Raw genomic sequence first — 13,530 nt, 5'->3', positions numbered from 1 at the left:
GTTTGGGATTTGGGTATTTCCTCACTTGATGTTTTTCGCTCAAAGTCCTCGGAGGATGGGATGCTCTCAAATGACAAGTGTCAGTTTCTCTCGGAGCAGCCAACCAGCTAGTGGTTGTAGGGGGCAGCTATTTATACCCTAGGGAGCATCCCAACATGATAAGACATAAATGCCCTTGCCTAATATGACCATTAGGTGGTAGGATATTTTTGGAACAGCTGGCGTGCGGCTCAGCAACGGTCGGATATCTGAGGTTTGAATTCCTCAGGGCTATCATGTTCCTCACTGTGTAGGCAATCCGCACTGGCGAATTCCTAACTCCTCAGTCAGAACAAATTCCTCAGATACCAGAAGATCTTCGTCTCTGTCATTGAAGAAATCGACTGAACTGATATGAGATTTCCAATGGCTTCACTCGAAGGATTGGGTAGGTGTAGGATTTTGAGATGACAATCACATGGAAATCAGTTTCCTTAGTATTACCTCGACCCCCTTTAACGGTACGGTGTTTTCTATTGACTCAAGAAGAAGAAAACAAAACTATGAAAACAAAAATCTTCGCGCTTCATAATCCTCGCATGAATATCCAAGTCTTCAAGGTCACACCAATTTCTTCATTTTCAAAGTCTTCAGGAGAACCAAAGTCTTCAGCCGAAGACATTCATTTTTAGGGGTCGACTTTCACTGTAAATATCAAACTCCTCATCAACTTATAGCGCATGTGTACACTCACAAACATAGTCCCTTAACCTATAAGTCTTCAATACACCAAAATCACTAAGGGGCACTAGATGCACTTACAATCTCCCTCTTTTTGGTGATTGATGACAATATAGGTTAAGTTTTCAACGGGGATAAACATATGAATTGAAAGTACTCAATATTGAGGAATTTGATTGCAAGATATAGAAGAACCTGAAGATGTGCATAGTGAGGACTTTGCTTTTGAAGCAATGCACACTTGAAGAGTAGAATCATGGAGATCTTCCCCTATATCTTGTAATTCATACACGCATTTAACATATGAATTAAAGAATTTGAAATGCATGATGAAATATGGTGACTGATGTAATTCATCATGCGTGCATAACATTAAAGAGGAAATACCATGCATAAAAACACAGCAAAAGTATCAGGTCACCATCGGACTTAAGTTTACAACTCATTTAACAAAAGCTTCAGAAGAGCGAGAGTTGCAACTTAACAAACAAAACACCCATATATATACCCGCTTGAAGACTAACTCAAATTTCTCCCCCTTTGTCACCAAATGACCAAAAGGGACGAAAAGTGAGGACTAATGCCCCTGAAGAATTTCTTCACGAAGTCGATGGAGGAGCGCCAGCGTTGTCAGGGTCGGTTGTGGTAGTAGGGCCTGCCGCAATGTCATCCAGATCTTCATTTTCATCAGTATCACGGGATGAGGAATATGAACTGGGCACTAGGGGAGGAACTTGAACTTTCTTGAATTTCTTTGGTGGAGGTTTAGACCAGCCGAAGTCCTGTTGGAAACCCATTTGCTTCAAATCTTCATCACCATAGAGATGAGTGAGAGCAGCCCAGGTGCGGTCGAATACTTCATTGAGGTAATAGTGGTTTTTCTTCACTGAATTGTAAGTGGCAGTCATGTTGTGAAGAATAGTGCCAAACTGACGCTTTACCCGCTTGTGATTGTGATCCACCTTTTGATGAAGACTGAGGAGAAGCTCACGATCAGTCATCACCCTTGGAGCTGTAGCCCGAGGACTTTGCTTTGAAGCATTGGCAGCAGAATCATGAGCGGCAGAGTCATCATTGGTGGAATAAGAAGCAGCTTTGCGAAACTGTCCATCCAATGGATGATTGCCTTCATCAATGATAGCAGTGGCCTTGCCCTTCTCATCAGCTGAGAAAAATGTCCATTTGAGGACTTCAATTGGGGGCAAGTAGCTGCCATGGTTGAGTGTATCAGCTTTGTAGTTGAGTGAAGACCTTTATTTGAGGAATCTCATAATCCAGGGCGCATAAGGCTTCAACTCAAACGGTGACATTGCAACATTCGCCAAAGTCCTCATGAAGAAATCATGATAATTCATAGGAATACCGTGCATGATGTTGAAAAGCAGATTCTTCATGATGCCAACGATTTCTTCATCATTCGAATCATGGCCTTTGATACGACTCAATGTCTTCGTCAGAATGCGATAGACTGTTCTTGGCACATACTGCAATTCCTTCACAAGGAATTTTCTCCCTAAGGCTTGACCAGGCTTCAATGGCTTCATTAGCACGTGCATATAATGATCAAATAACTTGGTTTCAAAATAGATGAGACGTGCAAGAGGAACAGCATCAATGGGATTGTCAAGAGAACTTGTCAAAATCTTCGCCTTCTTGGGGGACGGAGATTCTGAAGCAGTTGATGCTTTCCTCTTCTTCAGTGCAGCTCACTCCGCAGCTTTGGTTTTCTTCACTTCCAGAGCAGAAGGAAGAACTGGGCATGGTAGAGGTGCAGGCGGAGCAGAGGGGATAGGATCAATTTCTTCAGGCTCAACTGATGTAGTTGGCCTGTCTTGAGCAATTTATTCAGGCGCAGCGACAAAGTCTTCAGCTGGCCTGGTAGATTCTTCAGGCGCAACACTAGTGGTTGCCCTCGCAGTTTCTTCGGTGACTGGAATTTCTTCAGCAGTCCTGGTACTAGCAGTTTCATCAGCAGCTTGATTTTCATCAGTGGTGCTGGCATTTTCTTCAGTTGGCTGGGCAGAAGCTTCAGCTTGAGACACTTCTTTAGGTCAAGTGAATTTCTTCCACAGCTTGACGAACCTGACTTTGGCTCCCAGCCAATCTGCTTTGTAGGAATCAAATTCATTGATGAGCTTTTTGATATCAGCTTGCAGTGCAATGAGCTACTCAGGCGAAAGACGGAGGACATTGTCCTTTAGGTAGCGCTGCTTCTTGTATTGTGCTTTCTTCACAGTCTTTACTTGGTCATACTTCCATTTTTCTTCGGCAATGAACGCAGCCAACATGTGACTTTGTTCAGGAGTGAGGCCCAGATCTGGTAGAGGAGTGTTTGTATCCTTGTGCCAGACGTTGATGAAATCCAGGATCTTCTTCGGATCCAGTAGAAGGGGCACAACACTTCCTTTGGCTCTAGCGACCCATTGTTGTTTGTTCCTGATGATTTCAGCTAATTCCTCATCATTAGCTTCATCATCATCAAATGGAATTTGAAAGACCACCTGCTTCTTGTGAGGACTTGGTCTTGTGCCTCATCCAGCAGTGGCCTTGGTCTTCAGCGAAGATGGGCCAACAGAAGAACTTGCAGAAGCTCCTGAGGCAATAGATATGCATGTGGTCCTTTGGCAAGTGGCGAGATGCATAGGTGCCGAGGACTTTGGCGGAGGAGCTGTGGACTTTGAAGTCCGAGGAAGTTGAGCAGCTTGAGGAACTGGGGCAGCTTGAAGAATTTGCCTCGGTGGCACTGAGGAAATTGGCCGCGAGGGCATTGAAGAAGAACTTGGCCGTGAGGGCATTGCTGAGGAAGGTGGTTTCTTGGCTGGCTTCTTTGGCATAGCCTTCTTGCTTGAAGAAGCCTCAGCAGCGGCAGCGGCAGCAGCAGAATCCTCATTAAATTTCTTTACTGCTTCTCTTGCCTGCCTTGCCAACTTTGCCTGCTTCCTGGCCCATTCATTTGCATAATCCTCACCATGTTTAAGGCTTATTAGATCTGCTAATTGGCCAGGTGCCAGAGGAGGTCTTGAGCATGGAGGGTTAAGAGCGAATTTCTTCATGTATTTGGGAGTGACATATCTATACTCCCTCCACTCTCTTGCCCATCTTCTTTCAATCCTCTAAATGCGCACTTTGCGCTCATTCTTCGTTTCCTTGCCATGAGTTGCCTCATCAGGCGTGCAGTACCCTGCATAGATGTCCGCAGGAATCTCAAAAGCAGTATTAAGTTCAAGCTTCTTTCCTCCTTTCTGAGGCCTTTTACCATCTGCCATTTTCTTCAGCTGAGGAATTTGCACAATTGAGTTCTCTAAAGAAGTATGCAGCTTTTCTTCGAGGAACGCCTTGATGAAGAACACAACGAACAAGAGGTGTAGATTTATAAGTTCGTCGGCTCGGATCTTCCATGCCCTAACTTGGCGAAGGAAGACGTCTACGGCGGCGGCAGAGGGAAGATTTCCGCGGCTGGCGCGAGTACGACGGCAATGAGGTCGAGGCAGTGAAGCTCTTCCTCACCGGTGATGATGGAAGTAGTGGTGGCGCTAGGGTTTGAGAAGCTCGAGCGAGGGAGAGAGTTCGAGCGGAGTAAAAAGTGAAGTGAGGAGGGAGAGGGGGTATTTATAGCCACTGTGAAAAATTGTTCGCAACGAAGAATTTGGACGAACGTGCCCCTGACCATTCTCATTCGCACGACATGTGTCACCCACGTACTGAGAAGTGGAGATCGTGTGAGATCCTGGGTGAATAGATAAGTATACCGTGGAATGCATAACGGTTTGAGCGGCAAAAGCCGAAAATTCAGATTTAGAATTTTTAATATTTCGTTCGCAATTTCTTCAGCTGACAAGGACACAGTAAAGAATTTGAACAAGTTTCAAATAGAACGCACATGAAGAATTTGTGAACAAACTGGATTGAGTTTAGCATAGAGGGGGAAGGGTCCGATCACATTCACTTAGCAGAAAAGTCAACTTGAAAAATTAGCACATGAAGAATTTGTGAACAAACTGGGTTGAGTTTAGCATAGAGATGCAAAGTTGTAGGGCTATCATGTTCCTCACTTCAGCAACGGTCGGATATCTGAGGTTTGAATTCCTGAGGGCTATCATGTTCCTCACTGTGTAGGCAATCCGCACTGGCAAATTCCTAACTCCTCAGTCAGAACAAATTCCTCAGAGACCAGAAGATCTTCGTCTATGTCACTGAAGAAATCGACTGAACTGATATGAGATTTCCAATTGCTTCACTTGAAGGATTGGGTAGGTGTAGGATTTTGATATGAGCATCACATGGAAATCAGTTTCCTTAGTATTACCTCGACCCCCTTTAACAGTACGGTGTTTCCTATTGACTCAAGAAGAAGAAAACAAAACTATGAAAACAAAAGTCTTCGCGCTTCATGATCCTTGCATGAATATCCAAGTTTTAAAGGTCACACTAATTTCTTCACTTTCAAAGTCTTCAGGAGACCAAAGTCTTTAGCTGAAGACATTCATTTTTAGGGGTCGACTTTCATCGTAAATATCAAACTCCTCATTGACTTATAGCGCATGTGTACACTCACAAACATATTAGTCTCTTAATCTATAAGTCTTCAATACACCAAAATCACTAAGGGGCACTAGATGCACTTACAGCTTGGACGTGGGTGGTAGTTCATTACTTAGAAGCGATTCTAGGAATCTGGGATGAGAATCTATGTGTTTGTTCTAGATTCAGATTTAGAAGGTCTAGAATCCGAGAATCAGTAGCTGCAGCTCAAACAAAGGCCACCTTAGGATGGAATGATTCAATCATACGAATCAAATGTTCAAAATAACAATTATTTCATAAAGATTGTAATCTTCTAGAATTCTTATAAAATCATATGAACCGAAGAGGCGGTAAGTATTGTTTCGGTAGCTGATGTTAATTATTGTGTCCTTATTGTGTAACTCTTTTGTGTAGTGTTTTGTTGGTTCTTTGGCGCCTAAAAAAGTGCTAGTGTTGTGTATTTTGCTGATTCTAAGTCACCTAATAATTTGCTAGTTCTCAGCTGCAATGAGAGTTCTCAAGACATCAAGATTCATGTAATTCATATTTTCTAACCTTTGGGGAAAAACACACTTTTTTGGCACCACATGAACAAACTATTACATTGTTGTTGTTTTTTTCACTACATGGACAAACTATTACAGCGTGGTGATCTTTTCTTTAGATATACAATAATTTTGGAAAGATGGTTGATAGTTGGTTTTTTAGGGGCTGAGAATTAGTTTATCCTTGTACCTAAATGAACTATTTTTATAACATGATGGACTTTTCTTAAAAAGATTACATTTTCTTTTTTGCAAAATTGATAGGGAATTAACTAACACACGGTCAATCTAGAGATGGGGGCTCCTATTGGTTTTTAGGCAACCGTGAAATTGGTGATACTTATTTTTGCTTAGCCTAGTATTTCTGCCTTGATGGCAAAGTTGTGCTTAAGCATATATAAGTCCAAATAAATAATATAATTTCAACTCACCTCCATGGTCAAATAATGTAAATTCACTCACCTACATGAAAAAGTAATGTGCATAAACAATATTACTCAAACTCACCTCCATGATCAAATGGAATAAGATATTCTTTTTTTAACACGGTACAGACACAAACGCGCATATAAACGCGCATACACTCATCCCTACGAACGCACACACGCACACTCTATCCCTATGAGCAACTCCGAGAGACCGAGCCGGCATATCATCTTAAGATTTTATGAAGTCACCATAGGCGCCTCGTAGTCGACAGGAACGTCTCCTCCCACTGAAAGCGTATCGCCGGAAATCCTGAAATAAATCCAGAATAAATGCAAGCACCATGACTTGAACCCTTGTGGGTTGGTGATACCACTGTCCACCTAACCATCTCAACCATAGGTTTGTTCGCAAATGGAATAAGATATTCAACAGAGGGAAATAGCCTTACAAACATGAGTAAACGTTTCGTTGATAAACATTTACTTTAGGATTTTCTCTGGCATACGAAGACACAATGACAAGGCACATGGATTGTGTGTCGTGATTTCAACGAGGTTCTTTCCCAGGACAAGCATTGTGGCCCTCGGGGTCGATCTGAAGCGCAAATCAATTCATTTCGGGAATGTCTCGTGGATTATGGGTGTTTGGATCTTGGTTTCTTAGGGGCCACATACACTTGGTATAATTCGGCAGGATCCAGAATGCTATGTCAAGGTGCATCTCGACAGGGTTGTTGCTAATAGCGCCTTTATTAACATGCATGTGTTTTGGTGTTGTTGAGTATGTGATCACCACGTCCTTTGACCATTATGTTATTCTTCCAGATTTCCAATCGGACTGTTTGGGGAAATTTTGTTTTTGCCACTCTAGATTTTGCCAATTTTTCTTATGCCACTCTAGATTTGGACATTCACTTTTGCCACTCTTAGATTTTGATAATTATCACAAGTGCCATTTTGTGGCAAAAGCAAAATAATTTTATTTTATTTTTTCCACTCTTAGCACTTGACAATTATCACAATTGCCAATCTGAAAATTTTGCTTTTGCCACGAGAATGACAATTGTGCTAATTGTCAAAAAGTAAGAGTGGCAAAAGTGAAATGTCAAAATTTAGAGTGGCATAAGGAAAATTGGCAAAATCTAGAGTGACAAAAACAAAATTTTCCCGCTTTTAGCAACTCGAGTCAGGCTGCTGAAAGGGGTTAACGGCCAGTGCAGCGGGGCTTTAAATATTAGGTTATGTGGCTCTGGTCTGCTGTAGAAGGGGCGCCTCCAACAAGGCTGGGCATATGGCAAAGAGGGTGAAATCTCCTTGCAAGCTACCTAGCATAATTTGCATCGGGTTGCTGGTGCTTTAAAGGTCCAAAGTCGGGATTCTTTTGGATTGGTTCACCGACAAATTTCCAAACTTGAGCATATCAGTTGTTCATGGTCAGATGCTTCGCTTGCTGATGGGGCATTGAATCTCAATTGTGTGAGCTCATCCAGAAGAAATTATGGCGTGTCATCGGTCTAGGGTGGATTGGCTCCATGAAGGGGAACAACTTCTTCCATGCCCGTGCAACATCACCTAAATGTGCCAATAGGATTCCTTCATTGATTCACGATAATGGCTCTGTTTGAGACACTCAAGGTGAGATCAAAGGTCTCGTGCATAATTTTTATGAGCATCAAATTCACTTCTAAACCTTGTGATGCTACTGATGTTGTCCTTGATGTTATTCCTCACAAGATTTATGATTAGATGAATGATGATATTTGATACACCAATGAGGAGATAAAGGGTGCATTTTTCAGATGGTGGAGTTCTTCTGAAAGAGGGAGAACGAGCACAAGAAGGCGGAGCTGAAGAAAGAGGACAAAGCTGACCCCTCTAGTGTAATCAACCTCGACTCCGACCATGACGTTCAGCCCATTGACGAGAGTGACGAGTCCGATGACATTTACTAGTACAACCTTTAGTTTAAGTTTACATGTGTGTAATTTAAGTTTGAATGTATGTACTCGAACATGTTTGGAAGTTTGGATCGAAGTATGGAATATGATCGAAGTAGTTTGAATGTTTTTATTTAAGTTTTTGTTGTTTTGGGTGCCCTATTTTAAGGCAACTATTGGAGAAACTAGTTTTTTCGTGTCTTAAAAACACATTTTTGTGCCCTAAATTTTACTCCAAAGATTTCTGGTGCCCTAGATGGAGCTATTGGAGAAGTCGCTCGCGTCGCTCCCTGGGGGGCGGCTCGGGCGACCTAGTCGCCGCCGCCCCCGCTCCCCTTTCCTCCCTCGCTCCGCCCGCCACCGCCGGAGGAGGCCGACGGGCAAAGTCCACTCGGCGGACGGCGGTGGCGGGGCACCCTCGTCGCGCGCCGCAAGTCTTCGGCCCTGGACGAAGGCCTGCATCCGGCGGCGGCTGCGTCTGGCCAGGCGCGGGCAAGCCGGGGCGGCGGCCCCGGGATCGGCGGCGGCGCTGGTTCCTCCTCTCCCTCGTCGGGAGAGTGGGGGGCGGCGCTAAGGCTGGCCATCTTCGATCTGGTGCGGCGCATCTGGTGGCGTGCGGCGTGCCTGTGGGTTCGGCCGTGAGGACGGCGAGCCGTAGGCGTGCCAGATCTGGAGGTATTGCCCCTCTCCCTTCCATGCATCCCTTCCCAGTCCCCGGGTCGGTTTGGATCCTGCCGGATCCACCTCCGGTGTGTTCTGGTGGAGCAGATCGGTGTCCGGGGGAAACCTTGGCTACCTTAGGCTGACCGGCAGCGGCGACGCCGATTTTTGGCGCCGCTTTCCTCCTTGGGGGCGTTGCTGAGGGCACCATCTCTCCTCTCCAACCCATGTCCGGGTGAAAGCCCAAGATCCGATGCGGATCGGGCGTCGGCGGCGCCCTAGGCACCGTAACCTTCCTGGAGGCGACGCCAAGGACATTGGGATCGGATGGAAGGGTCTGCAGGTGAGGGGTGGGGGTGTGCTGCCTCCCTTCGGTGGAGCGGTGTTTCGTTCTACATATTCTTGGCGGCGGCTCTTGGCGGCATGGAGCAGCGGAGGCTTGGCGTCAGATGTGTGGTGACGGACACGCGCAGGAGGTCGACGCTGTCTGGCGTCGTGGTGGCGTCGGCGGCAGCGAGACCGAGCAAGGCAGTTACAACAGTACAGCTCTGAAGATGGATATGTGGTAGGTGGTTGTGGCGGCCTCATACCCGGCGGGCGGCCTGGTTGAGGAGCACGCCGGGCTGGTGGGTGCCCATACCCGGCAGGCGTCCAGGTTGGGACCTCAGGTCTTAGATGTTAGGTTTGGCTGCGAGGTCTGTTTGGTATTAGGCCCAGACCATCAGCGCCCCTTCATCAGTTAGATAGGAGTAACGACAGAGGTTGCGAAGATGGTGGCTTTGGTCTTACTGTTGTACGACTTTGTAAGGTTTTGTGCTAATAATTAATAAAGTGGCCGTATGCATCGACCAGATGCAGAGGCCCGGGCTATTCCTCCGTTTTGAAAAAAAAAAGATGGAGCTATTGGGGATGATCTGACTACGTGAATTGATGGATGCGTGCGTATACAATCCGTCCTTGGCCCTACTTCTTATCCCGGGCCAAGTGGCCACCATGTTTTTATTTTGAGCCATGGGCTAACCGGATGATGTGTACCAAGGAGCCCCCCCTGATTTTAGGGGCCCGAGGCGACCCTGGCAGAGACCATGATGACTTTTGCGTTGTGGCACAATCCTTGCGGCGTTTGAGCCTGAATGTTGAAGCATTGGTCTCGAGACGTGTTGTTCAGTTGGCATGATTGTTTACGATCGGTTTTATCTACATGTGTAGAGGTTCAAACGAAAATACCTGTCATCAAAATGGATAAAAAGAGATGTATCTAGAACTAAAATACGTCTAGATACATCCTCTTTTATCCATTTTGATGACAAGTATTTTCAGACGGAGGGAGTACCAGCCTACAAATTCTCTGTGGTGAACTGAAAAATCAACATTCCACAAAACTCATATGCATCTGGAGCTGTCGTACATTCTGGTCCTCTTTACCTTCCTATTACAACCAAGCTAAATCTCACAACAACTGAACCTCTACACATGTAGATAAAATGGATCGTAGTCACTGTCAGTTGAAGCAGAGACAAGCACCCCACACAGTTCACCACTTCGCCGCGACAATTTCTTGACACGGTACCTTGGCTCTAGTTTCATTTGTCTAGCATGAAACTAACTGAACCACAATTTAGAATGTCTTTTTTCGAAAGTATGCTAATGACGTACCTTAGATTTATAGAAGACAGCAATACGTACAAAAAATTACAAAGGCTCGGACACCACAACTCGATGCTGCACGCCCTCTCCACTCGGAACCTAGCTAGGTGATTACTCTTGATACCTAGTCACTCCCGTCCCTCTGGCCTGAGCCCACAAATTCAGGTCCTGGAATATGAGATCCACTGTGGCCCCAAGATTGCATACCGGGTCTCGACCAAAGACTCTCGCGTTGCATTGCTTCCACAATATTCAACAGATGAGCATAACAAATGAGTCAAAACCCTTCCGGTAAGTCTTGGCAATCCGCTTGCGTCCTGTAGCCCACCAATCCTCTACCAGTCTTGGCAACCCGCTTGCGTCAAATCCACAATTTAGAATGTCTCAACCAAGAGTTACTACCAACATGCCAAAAGTAATTATGGCATCCAATGTTGGCCAGCATATGTGAATTGGGTGACAAAAGAGAAGCGTGGGGGCAGTAGATGTTAATTCAAGAACTTAAATCTGCCACGGAAGGAAAGATAATGCGGCTGGCTGGTGGATAAGGCGAGTGCTACGCGGCCGAAAGGTGAGTGAGTGCTATAGGGTGTGTGGTGCATGAGGCAGGAGAGCTCTTTTCCTCCTCCACACAGACTATCCCAGCAAGAACCACCATGGCCCTCAGGAGTGAATTGCAGAAAACCACCACATTTCAGCTTAGGTTTGCAGAAAACACTTTTATACGTTTTTGCTGCAGAAAACACTGATTTTTTTCCTAATCTTTTGCAGAAAGCACCAAACCTCCTGTTCGGCGGTGTAAGCACTATTATGACAGGTGGGACCTTGTCTCGTCGACGTGGCGTCACGGCCACGAGCTGACGCCATGTAACGGTGTGACGGTCGGTCATGCTTCGCTGATAGAAACCTGCTCGATCCAGCTCTCTCATCTGCCTCGTCCTGTCCTCTCATCACTCTTTTCTCCTCTCCTCACTTTGTTCTCCTCCCTCGACGCCGCCACACTGCCGACCGTTGTTCTGCTGCTCCCCCGTGGCCATGGTGTCGTGGAGCGACGAGACCAGAGAGGATTCAGTCATGAACATCTCCTCCTCCTGCGATGACATCATCAAGGTCAGTTTGCTAGAGCTAGGGTTATGGTTAGGGTTAGTGAATTGGGGATTTTGTGAATGAGCTCGATCTGACCCTAGGTTTCTCTTTGCTTGCTCCCGCAGCTTCCAGCTATGATGCACGATCCGAATTTCAATGGCACTGACGCAGATGTGAATGTTTCGTGCGAACATGGCGAGCCGGCCAAGCGCTTTATTGCATTTGAAGGGATGCACACCAGTAGGAGGTTTTCTTGGATGTGCTAAGAAGGTATGATCCTTTGTAAAGGAAGGTGTCCATTGCTTAATGTTTTGTTTATGTAGTTGTTAAGCTTTGTTTAGTTTGGTCTTTGTTTAGCTAGTTCGTACATGCCTTGTCATTAGATGGTACACATTGTTTATTGTGATTAGTGATTATTGCTTTGTTTATCAAGTTGTTAAGCTTGGTTAAGTGCTTAGTCTTTGTTTAACTTGTTTTATCAAGTGGGTGGATGGTAGTCATTGTTTATTATGGTCATTGCTTAATGACTTGTTTAATAGTGGTCATTGTTTATTTGTTTAATGTGTGATATGTTTGTTGCACATATTAGAGCCCTGAACCTGTTTGCTTATGGAGTATGGCACTTAAGAGTGGTCTTTATCCTACTCACTTAGATGTTTCTTTATTATTTTATTGTTTATTTTATAGGAAGGCATTAACTGGGGAGTAGTTCAATGGATTGATTTTGAATGGCCAGACTCAATGGAGAAGGCATTGGCCAAGTTATGGGATATGTATGAGGAGATTAAGTCAGCTAGGACCAATGACAATCAGGAGAGTTCCTTTGCAATTCACAACCTGACAGAAGAGAAGAAGAAACTACAGGAGAATTATGACAGTTTGTATGCTGATGTCAATGCTATCTTGGATGCCCAGCAGCAGAGGGGTCTGGAGTTGAACAATCAAAAGGAGCAGAAGGAATGTCTTGATGTGAAGATCGCAGAGCTAGAAACTGTAGTGGCCAACTTGAAGGCAGAGCCGTCAAACAAAGATGAGGAGAAGATGAAAGTATAGGAGGACTATGACAGTTTGTATGCTGATGCGAATGCTCTCTTGGATGCCCAGTAGTAGAAGGGTGTGGAGAGTTAAACAATCAGAAGGAGCAGAAGGAATATGTTGATGTGAAGATTGCTGAGCTAGAAACTGTTGTGGGCAACTTGAAGGCAGAGTTGTCAAAGAAAGAGGAGGAGAAGAAGAAGCTGCTGTAAAATTATGATACTCTAAAGAACCTGACAGGTGCTCAAGCCAATGTGATTAGGAACTTGAAGTTCAATCATTTGAAGGAGAAGGAAAGGCTAACATAAGAGAGGCTTAAATTGCAGCATCACATTTCTGAGCTTCAAAAGTCTGAGGACAAGATAAAGCTGAAGATTCAGGAGGTGAAGGCCATCTTAGATGAGTAGGGTCTCTTCTAGTATGATAATCATCTATCTGTATGTAGATGATAATCTTCTATGGAATACTTTAGTATGAATTTGTGAACCAACTACTTTAACTATGTATTTTGTGATCCATGGTGTTGGATCCAGCAGTGTTGTACTGTAGATGATAATCATCTACTTAGTACTTCAATTTGAATTTCTGAACCCAGTAATTTAAGTATGTATGTTGTGATCCATCGTGTTGGATCCAACTTTGATGAACCTTTATGAATGTGAACCAAGTACAATTTGGTTTATGTGCTTAGTACAATTTGGTTTTATATGGTGTAGATGATTATCTCAGTATTTTAGTTTGAATCAGTGAACCAAGTAATTTAACTTAGTATTTTGTTATCAATGGTACCTTGACCCTCATTTCATCTATTCATCGACAAAATGGCCCTAGGGTATATTCCCCTCATTTCACTGATTCATCGACAAAATGGGCCTAGGGTACCTTGACCCTCATTTCATCGATTCATCAACAAAATGGGCGTAGGGGTACCTTGACCCTCATTTCATC

The sequence above is a fragment of the Triticum dicoccoides genome, chromosome 5B, assembly GCF_002162155.2.
Source record: "Triticum dicoccoides isolate Atlit2015 ecotype Zavitan chromosome 5B, WEW_v2.0, whole genome shotgun sequence".
Taxonomy (NCBI): Eukaryota; Viridiplantae; Streptophyta; class Magnoliopsida; order Poales; family Poaceae; genus Triticum; species Triticum dicoccoides.
Note: the sequence above shows the minus strand (reverse complement) of the source record.